This window comes from Rhinopithecus bieti, unplaced genomic scaffold (genome assembly GCF_001698545.2).
Source record: "Rhinopithecus bieti isolate Rb0 unplaced genomic scaffold, ASM169854v2 scaffold_13207, whole genome shotgun sequence".
NCBI classification, from domain to species: Eukaryota; Metazoa; Chordata; class Mammalia; order Primates; family Cercopithecidae; genus Rhinopithecus; species Rhinopithecus bieti.
In genome coordinates, this window is record NW_016807866.1 from 932,210 (window position 1) to 938,782 (window position 6,573).

Consider the following 6,573-nt stretch of genomic DNA (forward strand, 5'->3'; position numbering starts at 1 on the left):
AAAAAAAAAAAAAAAAAAAAAACACTGGTTCTAATCCTAAGAGAAAATGTATACAAAACAGAACTCACAGGTGTTTCTTGAAAGTAGGTCATATGGCACCAAGTGGCTGAGCACAGAACACTACACTAATCTTGATGTCTGATAAATACTATTTTGAATTTGTTTCTACTTGACCGATCTACTATCTTTGCTTCCTATTGCTGCTGTAACTAGTGACTACAGTAGTGGCTGAAAACAACACAAATACATCACCTTAAAGTTCTGGAAGTCACAAGTCCAAAATGAGTGTCCCAGGCTAAAATCAGGGAGTCAGCTGGCATGCGTTCTTTTGGAATTACCTAGCCCCTGTGCGCATCTTCTGGGTAACCAGTAGATTTTGACTAATACTCAATTATTTGAGCATGGCTACTAAGTTAACTCTCCTTTGTTTTTTGTTTTGTTGTTGTTTTGTTTGTTTGTTTGAGACGGAGTCTTGCTCCATCACCCAGGCTGGAGTGCAATGGCGCAATCTCGGCTCACTGCAACCTCCGCCCCCAGGTTTCAGCGGTTCTTCTGCCTCAGCCTCTCAGGAAGCTGAGATTATAGGCACGCATCACCACGCCCGTCTAATTTTTGTATTTTTAGTAGAGATGGAGTTTCACTGTGTTGGCCAGGCTGGTCTCAAACTCCTGACCTCAGGTGATCTGCCCACCTAGGCCTCCCAAAGTGCTGGGATTACAGGCATGAGCCACTGCCGGCAACTCTCCTTTGTTTTTAATGTCAACAAATCAGATTACCTTTTATTCAACCAAAAATAATCTCTCAATTACACATGCCTATATATGTAGTGAATATGAATTTGAAAATAAGGAAAAATCCAATGCAATATACCCCATCCAGCACAGCCACTGTGTAACTGGCACTGGTAAACATGAACAACACTTCCATTTGTAAAGTAACCAACCTTGGCAAAATTTGTGACATTTTACAGAGTAATTGCATGTTTGTTATGGATCTGAGTCTTTAATATGAACCAACCATAAGAAATGTCAGTTTAAAATCATTACTCTTTTTGCTAGAGAGCACTGTATCTGCAAACCCAAGCTATTCAAATTTCACAAATAGGCATTTTGATGCATCTGCTGGTGATTTATGTTGAAATATGATTTACTCCAAAGCTTAACAATGTCAGTTTGATTCAGGCACATGAACCAATCAATGCAATGTGCAAATCCTTCAGTGTTGTTTGTCTCCACTATGAGGAGGCTCACCATTCAAGCGGTGTCCCTAATATAGATCAGTGACTGTGAAAGCCATTCTTGGTGGCTTCACTCTTTCTTCCATGCTAATGGAATGTGGATTTTGCTCGGGTGGTAATGTGCCCAATGCAGGCATATCCCCAAGGAATGAATCATGATTGGGCTAAGTCTGTCAGGGATATCACATTCCAACTTGACATAGTCACATTCCTGGCTTCCCTTGCAGCTACATTCACTGTTAACTAATAATGAACTAGTATCGTTACTGAGACGGGGACATCTACTGGAATGCTTCTGAAAAATATTATTTTCCCCTACTAAAAAGGAAAAAGAAGAGAGCTTGCTGGTATCTCTCTCCTCCTTTCCGTAAGAGCTGTGGCAGTCATCATGAAGTTCTGAGGTGAAAATCCAACTAACCAGGAGGGAAGTGAAAAAGAAAGTATGGATACAGGATAACATGGTTGATTACCAGACCATCACTGGAAATGTTTACTTCCACCCTTTTTACTGAGAGAGAGGAATATATGTGCACTATTATCTAAGCTGGTTTTAATTAGATTTCCTGTCATGAACAACTGAGAACATTCCTAACTGATAAAGAGTTTGGGGGAGCAACATCCATTTAAAATAATAAAAAAATAAGAGAATTCAGCCAGGCATGGTGGCTCACACTTATAATCCCAACACTTTGGGAGGCTGAGGCAGGCAGATCACTTGAGACCAGGAGTTCGAGACCAGCCTGGCCAACATGGTGAAACCTCGTCTCTACTAAAACTACAAAAACTTAGCTGGGTGTGGTAGCACATACCCTCCGAGGCCAATCAAAGTGCATGCCATTTTCTGGGTTACTGTGATGGGTTGAGGGGTGGGCTCAAAAGCTTTGAGTCAGAACCTAGCTGGGCCAGTTGGAATTGCTCCTCCAGTTTTCCTATGGAACTCTTGGGAGAATGATATTTTCTCTAGAGCAGAAGCCATGAAGAAAGCTAAGCTGAGAGCTGTCAGAGATGATCTTGGCCTCCATGTGGAGCTATCTGGCCAGAGAATATGGCCCAAAGGAAAGCAGAGATCACAGAGAAGCAGGGGGACAGGAAAGGGGTCTAAATGGCATAATTTGACTTCCTGAATCCAACTCTACCTGAAGCCATTCCCATTCCTTACTTGTGCTGCCCAGATATGGGGAACTAATACATCTCTTTTTTTCCTTACAGCAGTTTGAATTGCATTTATATCACTAGCAAAAAAAAAAAAAAACCTTGACAAAGATGGAAAGTAAAAGAGAAAGACAGAGACTGGGTTGGACAGGATGGGTGGTCTCTGAGGGCGCTAAAAGCCAGGCAGAGAAGCTTGCCTTATTATGATACATAAATCCTTTCTGGAAAGAGGTGAGAAATGCTGTTATCCACCTTTAGCTCTGATTCTTCCCTTGATGTGCTGAGGGGCACTAAGAAGACTCTTTCCTTTAACTGTAAGAAGAGGGTAACAGCCACATTTCATTCCAAACCATTAATTTAATAAGTTTAGACAGAAGAGATTATTAGCCTCAGAAGGTGGTGTTTCCATTTTCTTTAAAATGTGCTTTTTCCACTTTCTACTATGTTCTATTCTTCCCTCCTTGAATGCCCACATGCAAATTAGAGAATGTTGCAATGCCCAGAGCAGAGTTGTAACATCCAGCAGTATTACAACAGCAGTTTTATATAAATGGCCATCCTCTAAGCTGTGAACATTTGATAAAGTATGCAGGCTCTTCTCATAATTAAAAGCCCAAAAGGGAACCAAGGAAACACAGAGAACATTATTCTAGTGACTTATGAAACTGGGCTGGAGAAAATCTCCTATGTCTAGAGGTGGAAGAGAGAGGATAAAAAGGAAGGAGTAGAATAGAAAATGCAAATGAGAAAAAGAGATGGTGGTGGAAGGAAGGGCTGCAGTAGAAAACAAGAGAGAATAGAGCAAGCAGAGGCAGAGGCAAGAAACCGAGTCTGAAAAGGAGGAGAGGACTGGGGAGTGTTTAGATCAAGACTCTTCTCTTGGCTGGGCACAGTGGCTCACGCCTTTAAACCCAGCACTTTGGGTGGCCAAGGCGGGCGGATCACCTGAGGTCAGGAGTTCAAGACTAGCCTGGCCAACATGGTGAAACCCCATCTCTATTAAAAATACAAAGATTAGCCAGGCATAGTGGCGCACACCTGTAGTGCCAGCTACTTGGGGAGGCCGAGGCAGGAGAATCGCTTGAACCCGGGAGGCAGAGGTTGCAGTGAGCCAAGATCACGCCAATGCACTCCAGCCTGGGTGACAGACGGAGACTCCATCTCAGAGAAAAAAAAAAAAAGAAAAACAGGCCAGGCAAGTTGGCTCATGCCTGTAATCCCAGCACTTTGGGAGGCCAAGGTGCATGGATCACAAGGTCAGGAGTTCAAGACCAACCTGGCCAACATGGTGAAACCCCGTCTCTACTAAAAATACAAAACTTAGCCAGGTGTGGTGGCAGATGCTGGTAATCCCAGCTACTTGGGAGGCTGAGGCAGGAGAATCGCTTGAACCCAGGAGGCAGAGGTTACAGTGAGTCAAGATCACACCATTGCACTCCAGCCTGGGCAACAAGAGTGAAATTCTGTCTCAAGACCCTTCTCTTCTCTGGACCACCACTTCCTCCTCTGAGGCATTCATAGGCAGGGTCAGCTACATAATTTGCAGGGTCCAACACAAAATCAAAATGTGGAGCTCTTTGTTCAAAATGTATTAAAAATTTGGAGACAGCAGCAGCACAGCTTTAAACCAACTGTGGGGCCCTGTGCAACCACAGGGGTCACATGCCCATGAAGCTGGCTCTAATGAATTAGATCAGGATTTTCAGACGGTGTTCTGTAAACTCCAGATATTCCAGAAACAAAAGATTCCTTAATCTCATCACTAGCAAGTGGGGCACATTTCCCCATCCCTTCATTGAAGATTCAAAATGCCCATGAACTGCTCCAGAAAGCCCTGTTGAAAGCAAGAAACGGGTGTGCCTTCATTTCAACCAGTTTCTCAAATGTGTTTGACCGTAGCAACATTCCCCCCCAATTCTCCATATTAATACCCCATATAACTCATTTTGCAAAGTCGATGGTCTTGCGATCCCTGGAGCTAGAAGAGGCATTAGCAATGACCCACAGCAACCCCTTCTGCGCTGAGATTGGATGCTCACAAATCTGCTCGTCTTGGCCTTGATGATGACAGTGATCTTTCTTCCAGATTTGATGAGTGGGGGGCATGGGAGATTACTGGAGTTGCAAAACCTGCAGCAGGTTCTCAATGATGACATATCAGCTCCCCTAAGTGTTCCTCCACTCAGGCACCACGAAACCCTTTGTTTTAATACACTCAAAATGTTACCTCTTCACGGCCAAGTGCAGTGGCTCACGCTTATAATCCCAGAACTTTGGGAGGCTGAGGTGGGTGGATCATGAGGTCAAGAGATCGAGACCGTCCTGGCCAACATAGTGAAACCCTGTCTCTACTAAAAATACAAAAAAATTTAGCTGGGCGTGGTGGTGCATGCCTGTAGTCCCAGCTACTCAGGAGGCTGAGGCAGGAGAATCACTTAAACCCGGGAGGCGGAGGTTGCAGTGAGCCAAGATTGTGCCATTGCACTCCAGCCTGGGCAACAGAGCTAGACTCCATCTCAAACAAACAAAAAAAGTTACCTCTTCACTGATTTCTAATCTCCCCAGAAAATTTTTAAGGGGTTTTGATACCATATGTAGGACAGGAAGTCCTTGGATATTATGAATAAATACAATGTTTATAGAACTCTTGCATCTCAGATCATTGTAGTCAAAGTGTGTAATTTTATTTGGGGAGGATTTATGCTGAGAACTATCAGTATCTCAGAGCCTTTGATGAGGAACCCAGGAACTCCTAAAGTGTAGACCATTATCCTCTATAGAGATTAGTTAAATTTCAATCTGGGTAAGAAGAATAAAGTTTCTTTGCAAAAGAAAGCCCAAATGTCATCTTTTTCCTTCTCCATAAACACTAGGATAAGGAGAGACTTACAAGTAGAAGCTCAAGGTTGAATCTCATCTCTATCTTTGTTGCACTGAAGTAATCACTACATCCTCCTCTCTGCCTTTGTTTTATCATCTGTAAAATGGGAATAATAATTGTAGCAAAGATTCTTCTAGCAATAAGATAATGCATGAGAAAGCTGTCTAAAAATTGATCTGTAGCAAGCATTCCTAAAGCACTTCTTACCTATTACAAATGTCCACAGCCAAATTTCCACAGTACAGCATGGACAGATGATTTTAAAATCAGAAAGAAAAAAACAGTTATAAAAATACTTAGTGAGATTTGGCCGGGCATCGTGGCTCACGCCTGTAATCCCAGCACTTTGGGAGGCCGAGGTGGGCAGATCACGAGGTCAGGAGATCGCGACCATCCTGGCCAACGTGGTGAAACCCTGTCTCTACTCAAAATACAAAAATTAGCCAGGTGTGGTGGCAGATGCCTGTAATCCCAGCTACTCGGGAGGGTGAGGCAGGAGAATTACTTGAACACAGAGGTGGAGGTTGCAGTGAGCTGAGATCATGCCACGGCACTCCAGCCTGGGTGACAGAGCAAGACTCCGTCTCAAAAAAATATATATATATATAAATAAATACCTAGTGAGAGCCTCCCTCACTGGTCACTTTGCTTGGGGGTTCAAACTATAACCCAAAGCTATGGAATATGCTTCCCTGGGAGATTCTTAAAGCTCCTATACATGAATCTTTTTGAAACATACCAAGGGTCCTTAGAAATCTGATCTGGTGTGACTCTCAGAGCACTCTGATGACACCTGCTGGCTAGGCATGGTGTGACAAGCGTGTTCTAGTCTATGCAGATGGAGATGGTCTAGAACCCCTGAGTGGAGTACCTGAGAAACTGAGGCTGCAGAGAAATCTTGACCATCAATCTTGCTGCTCAAAGTGTGGTCCTAGGGCCTACAGCATCGGGATCACTAGGAGCTTATAAATGTGGGATCAGACTCTACCTTATTCTTTTTTAGAGACAGGGTCTTGCTATATTGCCCAGGCTGCTCTTGAACTCCTGGGCTGGAACAATCCTCCCGCCTCAGCCTCCTGAGTTGCTGGGATTACAGGCACCGGCTCACACTCTACATTTTCATGAGCTCCTCCAAGTGATTCGTGTGTGCATTAGAGTGGAAGAAACATGTTCTAGTGTTCTAGAGGACTTAATCTAGTGACTAAGCGTCAAAGGGGGACTCTAAGGAGGAAGCTATGTTAAAGAAAAAAATTTTTTTTCTTTTTTTGAGACAAGAGTCTCACTTTGTCACCCAGACTATAGT